Source organism: Gopherus evgoodei, chromosome 7 (assembly GCF_007399415.2).
Source record: "Gopherus evgoodei ecotype Sinaloan lineage chromosome 7, rGopEvg1_v1.p, whole genome shotgun sequence".
Taxonomy (NCBI): Eukaryota; Metazoa; Chordata; order Testudines; family Testudinidae; genus Gopherus; species Gopherus evgoodei.
The window spans coordinates 69,164,024-69,179,426 of NC_044328.1; positions in this window are offsets into that span (position 1 = coordinate 69,164,024).

Consider the following 15,403-nt stretch of genomic DNA (forward strand, 5'->3'; position numbering starts at 1 on the left):
CCACAAGCTATAGGTCTTGTGTGGGTGGGGAACATTTGGGTCCCTTGCAGGGGGTGGTGTTCCAGTTCTCCAAATCTTGATGTTTCCCAGTTGTTCTTTTGTTCTGAGAGTTCTCACTGTGCTCCTTGAAAGGGTGGAGCTGCTGTGTTAGAGTAGGGGGAGACAATAGTGCAGCTGGAGGAAGGGGAAAGCTATTGTGGGGAGAAGGGTTGAGTATATTGTGTTTGTGTGGGAGTGGAAGGAGGGACTGTGTAGGTGTGTGCAATGGGAATCAGTCAGGAGTGGTTTCCTTTTGCCCAGGCCACGGGCTGGGACTGGGGATGAGGGAAGGTAGGATGCCTCTAGAACACGCTAAACTGGTCAAGTTGGATCAGAGCAAGAGCCTGTGCTTCAGCTCGACCGGCTTAGCATGCGCTGAAATACAATTTGCATTGTCTAAACCAGAGCATTATAACCTGTTAGATCATCCTAAAAAAAACCCCCACATTTTATCCTAGTCAAACCAACACCCTAGGTCTGCATCTGGCTGCCTAGGATATTTACTATAGTGATGTCACATACTTCTTTGTAGGAGATGGATCCTGATGTCCTCCCTCTACAGGTCTGTCTATATTTGATAAAAAAATTAGGGGTATTCTTAACTCAGGCAACAAGAGCAGTGAAGACACAGCAACCCGGGTTAGCAGCTTGAGTTTAAGTCTATAAGGCAGCCTGGGGTCAAAGTGGAGCCACTGATCCAAGTTGCCATGCCTTCACTGATATTTTAACTCAGGTTAGTGACTCCGATTTAAGAACTCACCTTTGTTCCGCAGTGTCCCGTATTTTATGTGACAGCTCCGCTACCCATGTTGCTGCAGAGGATAGAGCTATGGAAAAGGGCCTCCTTGTCCAAAGTAGTGTCTGGCTGAGGGTGCTGACCAGCCCTGGAGTTTACAGAATATTAGGATTGGAAGAGACCTCAGGAGGTCATCTAGTCCACCCCCTGCTCAAAGCAGGACCAACCCCAACTAAATCATCCCAGCCAGGGATTTGTCAAGCTGAGCCTTAAAAACATCTAAGGATGGAGATTCCACCACTTCCCTAGGTAACCCATTCCAGTGCTTCACCACCCTCCTAGTGAAATAGTGTTTCCTAATATTAACCTCCAATTTGTCTAGGTCATTCTGGACCCTATCCCTACCCTCCAGAGTATCTACCGCTCTCCCCAGCTTAGTGTCATCCATGAACTTGCTAAGGGTGCAATCCATCCCATCATCCAGATCATTAATGAAGATGTTGAACAAAACCAGGCACAGGACAGACCCCTGGGACATGCCACTCTATACTGGCTACAAACTAGATATCAAGCCATTGATCACTGCCCATTGAGCCCGATGATCTAGCCAGGTTTCTATCCACCTTATGGTCCATTCATTTAATCTATACTTCTTTAATTTGCTGGCAAGAATACTGTGGGAGACTATATCAAAAACTTTGCTAAAGTCAAGGTATATCACATCCACCGCCTTCCTCATATCCACAGAGCCAGTTATCTCATCATAGAAGGCAATCAGGTTGGTCAGGTACAACTTGCGCGGGGTGAATCCATGTTGACCATTTCTGATCACCTTCCTCTCCTCCAACTGCTTCAAAATGGATTCTTGAGGACCTGCTCCATGATTTTTCCAGGGACTGAGGTGAGGCTGACCTGTCTGTAGTTCCCCAGATTCTCCTTCTTCCCTTTTTTAAAGATAGGCATTATATTTGTGTTTTTCCAATCATCTTGGACCTTCCCTAATCACCACGAGTTTTCAAAGATAATGGCCAATGGCTCTGAAATCACATCAGCTGACTACTTCAGCCCCCTCAGATGCGTTGCATCTGGACCCATAGACTTGTGCATGTCCAGCTTTTCTAAATTTCTTTCCTTAGGAAGGGAAGGGAGAGAAGGATAGTACCTAACAAAGGTCTCAAGCCCCGCCCTTTCCCAAATTTCTAAACCTCCAATTCTTCCCAACTGCACAACCCAATGAGTAAGTAACCCAATCCCTCCCCCACCCACCCCAGCTGGCACTCCCTCCTATAGGACAGAGCCATTCACTGTAAATGTACAGGAGCTCTCACAGTTAATTGGGAAGATTGTCAAGGGGATGCATTTCAATGACTCTGTGTAAAAATGTCACACCTAGTCCATTTAAGTATCCTGCTGGTGTTGTTGAGGCTCCACCATGGGAGAACATTTAGCAGGTGTGAACTGATGGTTAGTGAATGAGTCAACTGTGCCTTGCTATTAAAAGCCATTCACAGAAATAAGAGGGCCTTTCCCTATTACAATATAAAAGATCATAGTGGGAAGTTTCTGTACCTACATGAGCATGTGTGGATACAGGTGCAAGGAGGAATTACGTCACGTCTGTTTCTTTACTGTAAAAGCAACAGCAAGTGGCCTGCAAATCTGGGCTTTGATACTTTGTCTGCATTAGGAAAATGACCTCTTACTGGCAACAAGTGCAGCTGGGTACAATTGAACGGCAAGTGTTTTCAAACCAATGCTTTGATGCATTCGAGTCAAAATTATGTCTTTTCTCTGTTAAGATTTCAGAGGTAGAAAATAAGAATCAACAGAAAAAAATGTTGATGAAATCAAAAAGAAAAAGGAGACATTTGAGATAGATCAGTTCCACTGCCTGCAGGATTGAAGCAAAAAGACCTGCATAGGAGTACAAACTTCTACTTCCTGAGCTAAAGGACTCCTTTTGTCAATTGGGGAGCAGAAGCAGACTCATTGTATATGGTTCAGTTACTTAATCGGGCAACACACTTCTTATGAAAAATGTCCTTTTTCTTTGAAAAACATGTAATGATTTTGCAATCTGGGATTTTTCCAAGCACTTCAGAAAGGAGAGGTGAAAATAGTTTTGTTTTTAAAAATTCCTCATGTACATTTGCTTCTCGCCTCTGGTTATTCACATTATTCAGATTACTTAATAAATCTCTTGGAAATTTTTTTGCATCTTTGTATCCTCAATAGATACAGCAGAATTATGCAGCAAATTTAGTGAGAGGAAGAAATTATTACTTAGCTGAATACCAGAGTACATCTCTTTCTGGATTTATCCAAAGCTGAGCAGGAAGAAATGTCTATTTCACATTTCACATTGCATTATTTAGCTTCCATTTAGCCCACAAAACTTCGTCTTGTTAAAGGTATAAGAAAAACACATGTTTATTCCATAATTATGACAATGTGAAAACATTGTTAAATTCTCATAAAACTACTAACAAATCTTTGAAGGCTCCAGGGGCACCCTCAGAGTTTACTGACTCAATAATTGCCTACATTCTGACCTGAAAGTGGTTGATTTCTTTTTATATGCCTTATGTATCATTATACCAGATGTTGCTATGTAGTTTTCTGCATGGAAAAAAGAGCTTGTGTTTAATTAACATGTTGTGTTTATCAATCCTGAGATGTTTGATTTTGTATAGTATGTCAGGATTACTTCTGCTATTCTATGATATTCTCCTTTCTTTTATAATCCTTCTTTAAATTGTTTTTTTTAGTAATACTCTTTCAAAATAATAAATATTTTTTTAAAGTGAACTTGACACATCCCTAATTTCCATATATGGAAGCAAAATCACATTCAGGGGTAAATTTACAGTTGTGCTGAGGCCCAGCCTCTTTTTTTATACAAGCACAGTAACTCCTAGTGACCTGACCCCTACCCAGATCAGGGTCCCATTGTGCTAGGAGCTGCACGTACTCATAGACACCACCCCTGCCTTGATGAGTTTGCAGTTTACATAGATGATCCAGGTGGAGGGAAATATGCCCATTGTACAGATGGGGAGCTAAGGCACACAGAAATTAAGACCCAGATTATCAAATGTATTTAGGTTGTCTAACTCCCAGTGATTTCAATGGGAGTTAGGCACCTACCTACATTGGAGGATCTGGGCCTACGTGACTTGCCCAAAGCCAGACAGAAAATCTATGATAGAACCAGTACCTGAACCCAGAAATTGATCACCTGAGTCCCTACACAGTACCTTAAGAGATTACTTACTGTAACTTGAGGTTCTTCAAGATATGTGGGCCATATCTGTATTCCACACTGGGGGGTATGCATGAGTGACTTGCTCCTAAGTGCTGAAATTCTTCAAAGCAGTGCAGGTTGACCTGCACATGCTCAGTAGTTTACCTCGTGGTCCCAAGAAACGGTGTAAGGTGAGGTGCAGGATGATGCCTCTTCAGTTCCCTCTTACTGCAATCCAACAGGATCCAAAGCAGAGGGGAAGGAGTGTTGGTAGTGGAATACAAACAGGGACCATATATCTCAAAGAACCTCCAGTTATAGTAAGTAACTTCCATTTCTTCTTTGAGTGCTGGTCCCTATGTGTGGTTCCACTCATGGGTGACTAGCAAGCAGTGCTCAGAGTGGAGGAGGGCACGAGGAAGCTGGTAGCAGAGGTGCCTGTAGTACTGCCATTCCTACAGCCACATTCACCGTTGCAGCTTGAGTTGGAGCATAGTGTGATGCAAATGTGTGGACACAGTTCTAAGTTGCCGCTCTGCAGCTGTCCTGCAGCAGAATGTCCAGTAAGGAAACCTTGGAGGCTGCTTGTGCTTGTGTGGAATGAGCCATAATACCCTCAGAATGGAGTGGGAGTCTCTAAACCCACTTAGAAACCCTCCGTGAGGACACAGCCTATCCACGCGTCCTTTCTGCTATGGTGACAAAGAGCCTTGGATATTTTCTAATGGGTTTGGTTCTTTGCAGGTAGAACGCCAGGGCACACCTGATGTCGAGGGAGTGAAGTCTCTATTTCTGGAAGAAGCATGGGCTTTTGGGGAAAACACAGGTATGTGGGTCAATTGATTAATGCGGTACTCAGAAACAATCTTGGGGAGGAGTTTGGGGTGGAACCCAAGGCAGACCTACTCTTTGTGGAATACTGTGTACGGGGACGCAGGGGTGAAAGGTGTCTGCCATCATCGTTTCTAGCTCACTGAACCTCCTGGCTGAAGTGATTGCTATAAAGAATGCCACCTTCACAGAGAGGTGGGTCAAGGCACATGTTGCTATAGGTTCAAAGGGAAGACCTGTGAGTAGGGGTTACAGTCCCATTGAGTCATAGGCTTAATAACTAGAGGGAAGACGCTGACCAAACTCTTCATGAATAGCACAGTAGTTGGGTGTGTAAAGATAGAATGTCCCTCCATGAGGGAGGAAGGTACTGATTACTACTAGGTGTACCTGCAGTGAACTAAGGGAAAGGAAGGCTGGAGTCTTTAAGGACACTAGGTAGTCTAGGATGATTGGAACATCCACAGTATCAAGTGAATGTTGGTGGTGTAATATCCAGGCCAAAAAACACTGCCATTTAGCCCAGCAGCAGGGTCTAGTGGAATCCTTTCTACTTTGGCTAAGGATTTCCTGGACATGGATGAAGTATGAGTGCTCTATTTCTGATGCCCATCCAAAAGCCAGGATATGAGGTGAGTACACTCAGGTCGGGGTGCTTGCTTTTGCCCCGTTCTGGGTTCAGAGATCCTGGAATAGGCAGATTCTGATTGGCAGGTGTGTGGATATGGTTAGGAGTTCTGTGAACCCAAAATGGTCTGGGCCAATAGGGTGCTAGGAGGATGGTGGCTCTGTCGTGACAGATCTTCCATGGAACTTGTGGCAGCAGTGGGATGGGAGGAAAGGCATATTTGAGGCCAGCCATCCAGGTGAGTAGGAGAGCATCACCCTAGGAATCATGGTTTCTAGCTCCCCTGGAGCAATACCTGCAGAGCTTCCTGTTTATCTGGGATGCAAAGAGGTCCCATTGAGGAGTACCTCACTGTGTAAATAGGTGGGTTAGAACTGTGTTGTGTATCTCCCATTCTTGGTCTGTGGAGAAACTTCTGCTTAGTTTGCCTGCCCAGAAATTGTGAATGCCTGTGAGGTATGCAGCTTATATCACAATGTGGTTTCCAAGACACCAGTTCGGATGAGACTTCACTCCACCCTCTTTATTTATACAGACCACTGTGGTGTTATTGTTTGACATCATCTATACATGGAGTGAGCATATGAAGGGAAGGAAGGCCTTGCACTGTGGATCGCTCATAACTCTAGTAATTTTATGTGTAATCTGGACTCACTTGTGGTCCAGAGGGAGGACAAGGTTCCAACTCAGGTCAAGAGGCGGTAAGAAGGAATTGGAAAAGTGTCAGCCTGCACCACCCTTTATAATCTCACTCAGGAGAATGAGGGAAACTACTGCATGGGTGTGGGTCAACAGATATCACTTTGAAGAATTTCCAGACTTGGGCACATTGCGTGCATCTGTATGAGTCATGTGGAATACCCCTAGGGATCAGCACTCGAAGAAGAACCACAAGACTGTCTTTCACTTTGCACCCAGTAAATCAGTTATAGACCCAGGGTAAATTTTTCAAACATCCTAAATGACTTAGGAGCCTTCATTTCATTGAATTGCAATGGAACATAGGCTACATGGAGACTTCTGAAAATGTTATCTCTATAGGTACAAGTTCTCAGATCTGCACTTGCAGTTCAAATGCAGGTCTCAAATGTGGGCACAGATTTTGAGAGTGAAAATTTCACCTGCCTGACTAAGAATATGTCCCTTAACACAAAAATAACAAGGTCTAAGCTTTGCAGCATATGGATACAAATCAAGAAGCCACTAACTGAGTATTCTAGTCTCACTGGATCATAAAGCATAAACAGAGATGAACAGCAAGACCATCACCATTCCTCTCCACATTTAGTTTGTAAGATGACAGCTCACAATTTCATCCCCTGCTTCTGAGTCCAAGAGACATGTAATAACTTCTTCCTTGCCCTCTTGCATGCAATGCTCAAGCTACATAAATTCTTCCATCTTTTTCTCCATCCGTGATATGCTGTTGCTGCTGGAATGTTGCTTCTCATTCGTGTTGCTTCTCATTCTCATATCTCCCAAAGTTATATGTAGTATTTTCTCAAACAGAGGGATGATTCAGTGATGCACAAACGCACCAAAGAACCATGAAAAGGAAACACAAAGGCCAGGTTCACAACCTGGCATAAAAGAAACAGCATCCCATAGGCCACTGCCTGTGACCTTTCCCACAAGGTGATGTGTAAATGCAAAGAGAGACAACGGTTCAACTGACATTTATTGCTCACATGATGAGCATAGAAAATCATACAGGAGCCCAGAGAGCACTCCCTGGACAGGTGTACACTGTTCATATGCGGATCACACACACAGGATCTGGAGGACAAGCACATACTGTTTAGTCATATGATGTGAACTCCTCACTCCTCTCACTATCTCGGCACACAACAAACATGGAGATCCAAAGAAATGGGGAACAACCATGCCAGACAACACTGCTAAACTGTATGGCACCTGTACTGTGTATAAACCACCCACATACTGTAAAGCTACCTTACACCTTTGGGAATGGTGCATTGTTTGGAGGAGCACACTGCAATTTAGTTTGAGCTTTAACATGACCCAGCCCCCTTTTTTCACTTTGTATTGTGACTTCTCTTTAACAGCCATATTTGCTACCTACTTAGCTATATGCATGAGGGCAGCATACCTGTGCATGCCTGGTTAAACTCACCTCCTTTTTCCAAGCATCTACAACAATTTCTGCTTTTCTGTGCCATGTCTTTATCTATCCTTCGTAATGCCATGTTTTGCCATAACCTTTTCACTAGTAGTCAGTAATTTACAATTCCCTTTTATTCTCACATTTCCTCTACTATGTTTTGGCCTTATATCTACTGTAAAATTAATGCTGTAGGCCAAATTCTTCTCTTGGTTACACAGCTGTCAATCTGGAATAACCTAGTGGTAATAATTGTACTAGTCATACTGGTACAAATAAGAGCAGCATTTGGCCTTATGGCTAAATCATATAACCCATGTAACTCCATTGATTTCACTGGGGTTGCGCAGGGGTAAAAGTGAGCAACATTTGGCCCTATAACTACATTTCATACACAAACCTTCATTAAAAGAGAGTTAAGGATGCAATGTTAAATACTCAGAAGACAGCAGAGGCCAAAGCTAAGGCTGCCTTTGCAATCTAAATTCTGCCCTCTGATGCATGTGCTTCAGACACAGTTTCCAATAGCATGATCACACGCTATATTTAAAATAACACAACATATATCTATTTTTTCTACAACCTTAAATATACACATGGAACATCTTAAAGTATAGGGCAACACTCTGTGTATGCCACACCTACCAAATCCAGAAAAGTCATTTATCTGAAAAGTACGCAGTACACAGAGGAATAGTGAAAATCTGCAGGCACATCTAGGGGGTGCCCCCACTACATGTAGGAGATAATGTTATATACTGTCTTATCTTATTGTTTTTCCACTACATAGACTAATGTCTTGTGAGCAGGTGCTGTTTTCAATCTGCTTTCAATATATAGTGTCTGTGCTCTCTGTGTAGTGTCCAGACTGATCCCTTTCCTGCAGTTTGGCTTTCTTAATGCAGAAATTAACAACAATACAATATAAAGTTCAGTTGAAACCTTCTCCCCATGCTTGTCTGCTCCTTGGGTCCCTCCTTCAGGGCTGCTCAGCCCACACCCTATATCCTCTCTAGAGAGTCCCTCCCACAGCCCTTATAACTGGGCCATAAGCCATTTGCCTTGATGGATCAGCAAATCCAGGTTAACCCATCTGCAGCAGAATCAACACTTGCTATCAAGGTAGGGTATTTCATACAAACTTTGCCAGCCTATCATCTAATTCTCTTTTATTCTTATTTTCTTTCTTCAAAATGGAAAAAGAAAATATCCTTAAATCAGGAGAATAGCTAGATGACACAAAAATATCTGCATCTAACTTTCTGGGTTTCAGACTTATTTGGTTTATACTTCTGGAGACCACTTTGATTATTTTTGCAAATGTAACATAAATGAGAAACACAGTCATTATCCTAACCATAAATCGTAAGAATTCTCGGTGTTAGACCCCATATGCAAATACAAAGCAAGAGAGGTTCTGTGAACTATAAAATATTCATGGACTTCTTTCTCATAATTAAAATAATAATAATAATAGTTTTGTCTTTCTGGTGTGTGATTCTTGTGTGTTCGTAAAATTTATAAATATACAGCAAGGTCAAAATTTTCCAAATTCAGCTGCTGCTAGTTGGATGCCTAAATAAGTACCTTATTTTTCAGAGCTGATAAGAGCTCCCCAATACTTCAGTGGCCACTGAGAACATTCAGCATCTCTAACAAGGAGGTTACTTATTTAGGAGCCTAAATATAAAAATAGGCATCTAGCATTAGGCCCTCAGGTTTGAAAATACTAGCTTCAGTGATCCCTCCATGTGAGTACTAAATATGTCAAACAGCAAAGCTGGGATAAATTATAATGAAACTGATGTCAATTCTATGGACCTAGCCCTGCAAACTCTAGCCTCACAGTCAGGAATCAGGACCTGCAGCAAATCCAGTCTCCAGGCCAACTAATGAGCACAGATGGCCTGTAGAAGGCTTCTTGATTGGCTACAATGCCTGATTGGTGGGAGGAGTCAGCAGGCTGTTTCTAAAGCCCAGCAGCAGCAGTAAAGGGTGAATGGCTGCCCAAAGTGTTCGCCCATGGCTATGATAGTTCTCGCTTGGTCCTAGCCTTGCTCCTGACTTGGACCCAGCCAGTCCTCGCTGTAGGAAACCTAGCTGTGACCCTTAGCTCTGATTCCTCACTTTGGTCCTGACCCTTGGCTCTGGCATCTGGCTTCTGATTCCAGTTCTGGCCTCCTACTCCTGGCTACTGACTCCTGCTCTAACCACTAGGCATGACTATCCACATCCCAGTCATTGACAGAGTGATTCCACGGACATTAATAGGACTAGAAGTCTGAGTATGGACTACTCACATGAGAAATGAGTTACAGGATCTGGCCCTAAATCTATAAATCTCATGAGTCTTTCAGTATTCAAGGCCTCTGGTGATCTCTAACTGTCAGCTCTGCAGCTCTCAATTTTCTCGTTGCTCAGGGCATATTTTAGGGTTTAGGCCATAAACAGTTACAGGGAAATGTGGAAATTCATCTAAAGCAAACAATGACATCTTCCACTATTAGTTTAAAGGAGAGTTAAGTAGGGGAAAGCCTGCTAAAATTGCCACAAACCTGCTGGTATCAAGGGAGCCAACTTGGCCTCACCTAGAGGAAGGATGGTCCAGTAGTTAGGGTGCTAATTCAGGAGACCTGGGTTCAATTCCATGCTCTGCCACAGAGTCCCTGTGTGACCTTGGGTGGGCTGCTTAGCCTCTCTGTGCCTCCATTCCTTATGGGTACAATGGGGGAAAATATCCCTGCCCTGCCTCTTAGGGGTGTTGTCAAGATAAATATGTTAAAGCCTCTGCAGTGCTCAGATACTATGGTACTGGGGAGCAGAGGAGCACCATACATGGATAGATCTCAACCTTTGGAAACCATTCCTCATTAACCCTGCCTTGGGGCACAGCTGGGTGGGGTGAGAACATGACCAGTAGAGAGTTGCTTTGTATGTTGGGGACATAGTTCTTTGGAGTTATGCTTATTCAGTCACCGTTCATCCCTGTGGATCCTTGATCTCTGCTATCACATGGGGGTAGGTAAGGAAGGGTAAAGGTAGGGCTCCAGGTGGAGACGTGTTGCCATTGAGATGGAGCTAACTCTCTGCACTAGTGTCCCAGCCATCTACAGATGCCAGACTCTGCCTGATTTCTCTGAAGATCTCAGAACATGGAATGGAAGGCTGTGAATTCTGCACTGAGCATTTCCTGGAGGATCTAAGAACAATGCTTCCTGGGGAGGCAAACTTGGCTCCCTCAGACACCAGGTTCCTCAGGAGCTATCTGGGGCTCTGTGAATACCTTTGGGGAGCAGAGAGAGGACTCTGCATGAAGACATGATATGGCCCAGGCTTTGAAACAGTAACTTTTCCCTTATATTTTGCCTGCTGCCTTAGCTGTGGAGCGAATATTTTCATTCCAGACAACACTTCTTACGTGAGAAAAATATATGCAATCCGCATTAAAGAAAGCAAGGTTTACTTCCACAGCTAGTGGATGTAAGAATGCTATTACCAGAGTGCATTTAATCTGTGCCTTTTAAACCTCCCATAGCTCCTATCATCCCTATATACTGCTTGACCTTATTGCTGCTTTCCATGGTCTCCCTCTGATTTGCAGGCTTCCTTATTAGTCTATGTTTCATTAGACTTTACTCTCCCACTCCCAGTTCTCAGAACCCTATCTGAGAGAAATGGACTCTAGCAATGTGCAGTGTTTTTATGTGAATTAAGATATCTGCTCCTTAGTTGAAATCTGAACAATGAAACAGTAACAGGATAACAAAGAGAGAGAGTCATCACCTATGAGTAACCCTTTCTCTAGCAAAACTCCCTTTGAACTCATTGAGGACTGCAACCTTATAAATTCAGACCAGAAATATTGTTGTTAACCTGACTAGGCTGTGTATATGTAATAGAGGTGTGTTACTCTCAGTGTCTGATTGCTGCAGGAAAGAGAAACTTTTCTTGGCCAGAGAACCCGGTGGTGTTTACCATGGGAAGTGGTTTAAATAAAACCTTTTGAAATATGGTTTTAGCTTTAAATAAGTGTTTCAGTCATCATAAAAAAGGCTCTAATGTCTCCTGCAGCTTTGATGTTGAACACATCACATTCTTCATTAAAGCAATCACTGTTAAAACAGAGGGACATAAAGCAACATAGGATTTATTCCTTCATTAAACTGATGATCCGTATATGAAGCCAATTAACATGATGAGTCTGGTGAACATCAAGTGTAAAGAGGTTACAGAAAATTAAAAGCAGTCACCTTGGTCTTTAGCTAAAGAAAGAACACTTTTACATTATAAATTATAAGAGTGTCCAAGCGGGACAAATCGGCAAATTTGGTTAATTGGAAAATACATTTTACTGCACATGAATTAAGGTAAAATAACCTTTTAGCTACTAGCCTTTTTTGTGGCCAGGTATTGAGCATTACCTAGAAAGCAAGTGCTTATGAAAGTGAGAGGCCAGCAGCTGCTTCATCAAACTTTGGTCACTTTGAGTTTCTTAAAGCTTTGCCAAATCAAAGCTTAAATCTCCAAAGGAAAAGATTTTCTCCACACATGGTTTTGTTCGGTCCGTTCAATCCATGTCTAGGATTTATTGTAACGACTAAGTCTGCCCTGGATAGCGTTGGGGATGGGGGTGGGTGCCTACAGCACAAAAACACTTTTGCTATCAGATTCAAACACAAACGGCAAAAGAGCAAGTCTACCCACAAGTAATATGTTTGCCTGACTTCCAGGGAAAGGCGAGCTGTGCTGTAATATTATTTTGTGCGCATTTAGATGTCATTTTACACTTGGACTTTTAAAACATTGGTCTTTGATAGTGAGGTGATAGTCCCTCTTACTGAAACTTCCTAGATTTTTTCCAGATGCACTAACTTGGAAGGAAAATAACAAGAACGAACAAGAGGTAATGTGAGGTTTCTGAGACATATATAAATAGTCTTTCCGGCCGCGCCCCCTGACAGTGTTAAATCGAAGCGACAGTGAAGGGGTCTTAATGAAGTGGCGGAAGGGAATGTTTGGGGCTACAGCTGGAGCTGTGCTGGATGTGATACCAAAGGCGCTGTCCCGGGTGCTGAAATAAATCGTTCCACTTGAATCTGCTTTATGACTTTGACCACTGGAGAAAAAGACTCCAATCAGATAGAACTTTTCATTATGTCAAATATACGTTTTGTGCATTAAAATTAACCAGGCGATGGGGTGGGGGAATTATATACTGCTCAGTCATCTCGCTTGGTTTTGCAAGGGCTGCTTCTTGGAGAAAAGGCAGCCTCACCCGGTTACGAACTGGGAGCTTAGCGAAAGATCCTTCTGGTTCTATTTAAAAAGAAAACAACTGAGAGCACTTACCCTTGCTCCATTTGATCAGCTCTGCCTCCTGCAATACGCTGAACTTGCAGACTTTAAACCGCTGGGGAAAGTGAGACTTGGAGCCAAAACAGCAATGCATCCCTTGACAAGAGCAAGGCCTGAAAGCGCCAGAATGAAGTTATTATTATTTTATTATGAGTTCTTATGATAAAACACTCTCTCTTTCTTCCCCGTCCTCTCCCCCTCTCTCACACACACACATGACGTCGGAGAGAAAGGAAAAGGCACATCTGTCTACATGCATAGGGATCCTGCAGTGCCAGTCCTGCCATTGGATTTGAAAGCAGTGGTTATAGGGGCTGCAGATGGGAGATTCAGCTTTGAGCTTTGGGTTCTCTCTCTCTCAAGGTAAAAATGACCCTCTGCGGCTATTTTGAGGATAAGGCTGGACTAGACTGTTGCAGGACTTGGTGCCTGATCCTGTAATAACCAGCTCGAATTCATAATAGAGTTTTCTGTAGAGACTTGCCCGGAGGGTAAGTCAACAGCGATATATGTTGTCAGAGCGCTTTGGAAGATAGAACACGTGCAGGTTCTAAATATACCGTAATCGTGTTAGATAGATTCCACATCCAATCTGTTTTAGTTCTGCTTTACAAATAACCAGTCTGAAACAGACTTTTCGTCTGTGTACACTTCTTGGGGGAAATTTTCAAATCCATGCCTTGTTTAAAGCAGATGTATAGACGAATTTCCAAAGGCTTATTCGTGTTTATTTAATGAAATCATATATGTGGACTAACTACCTAAAGACCTCTTCGTTTTAAATTTATCTCTGCTTTTGCAGCTGCGCAATCTACATCCATCTCCTTTGCTTGTCTTTGAACGAGCTGTGTCTTTAAGCTCCCACCAGGTCTGAGAGAGCTTCTGTAGCTTTGCTCGCCTTTACTACTGTTCCTGCACAGAACATTACAGTGTTTATAAAATATTAAATCTGTGTAGTCTGCCCAAGAAGCAATTGTTCCAAAATAAAATCAGTAGTCTAGACGAAACATAGACACCAGAACTTATCAACAGTTGTCTGACTTGCATCTTCTGATGCATCTTGAGTGGGTCATAATACCAACTTTATTTTCAGTGGTGCATAAATTAATTACACGCATTTAATAACCAAAATATCATTATATTCCCCCTTTAATATCATAAAGGCTTTACGCCAGGGAAGCACTTAATAGTGCAGGGGGCCATAACAGGCCATTATCCTTGTGTAATGCTATTACAGAACCAATTATGCGCCATTATACTTGCTTTTTTTTGCAGTTTATGTGATTTGATCCAATCCCGCGTCCCTGACTTGAAAATTTCATCTGGGTACTTCAAAGTCTAATTTTCACCCGGGCTGAGGGAAGGGCTATCTCTCTCCGCTGAGCCTACGTCTCGGATGCATTTTAAAAGTAATTGCAAAGGGTCCCGCCGCAGACGGGAAGCGAGCATAAATCCAGGGACCCCTCGCTGTGAACAAAATCAAACTTTGCTTTGGTACGGTCGCTTGGAAAGACAAGACGTGTGCAAAGCGGAGCCCCAAAAAACCCATCCGCGGGCAATTAACAAGCGCTTTGTCAGACTCCGCATCCAGGGGAAGATGCCGTGTGATCGTGCCATGCACAAGTACTAACAGTCCCCCACCACTCCCATCAATAAGGGGGCAGCCCAAAGGGGATGAACAGAGGATCTGGGGAGCTCTATGAAAGAGTAATGCATATAAAATAATGGGATTTTTTGTTCACATTCCTGATGTTTGCTGAGAAATGACGCTTTTTTTTTCCTCCTCCACACACCACGTGGGCCATTTGTAGGGCCCAATAGACCTATCCAAGTTACTCACTGTAGACAGCGCTGGAAATAATCAGATTAAGGCCAATTATGCGTGAGATTATAAAGGCAAGTGCTGAGAGGCAGAGCATGCTGTAGACAGATATAAAGACATCTGGCCACTTCCAGAACTCCGCAGAGCCCTTCTGTCTCTGCAGCCAACAACTCACAGCATCTTATTCAAATTAAAAAACACCCCCAATCTTACTGCTGATTTTTATCTCTGTTTTAGGTATGGAATTTTTTTTCTTATTATTTACCTTCCGGATTTGGGATGTCACGCTATGTACATTGTAGGAGTTATTTTGCTTAAAAGGAAACTGGTGCCCAAACTGAACACAGCTGCCAGTGGATCGGATCATTTGAAATGAAGACAGCCATTAGAGTAATGAAAGGTTTACTGCTATTTACTTGGGTCAGAATAGTTTAGATTGGAAAATAACTTCTTTTTTAACCGATCAGTCCATTAGTGTCTCTAGGTAGTTCTCCTTTGTGTGCGTGTTTTATCTGTGGGGGGAGAGAGAGAGAGAAAGAGTATTTAGAAACTTCTGCTGGTTCTGAATGCTGCCCACCAGCAATGAACTCTTCTTTTAAGATCACTGAATACAGTATTGGAGGCGA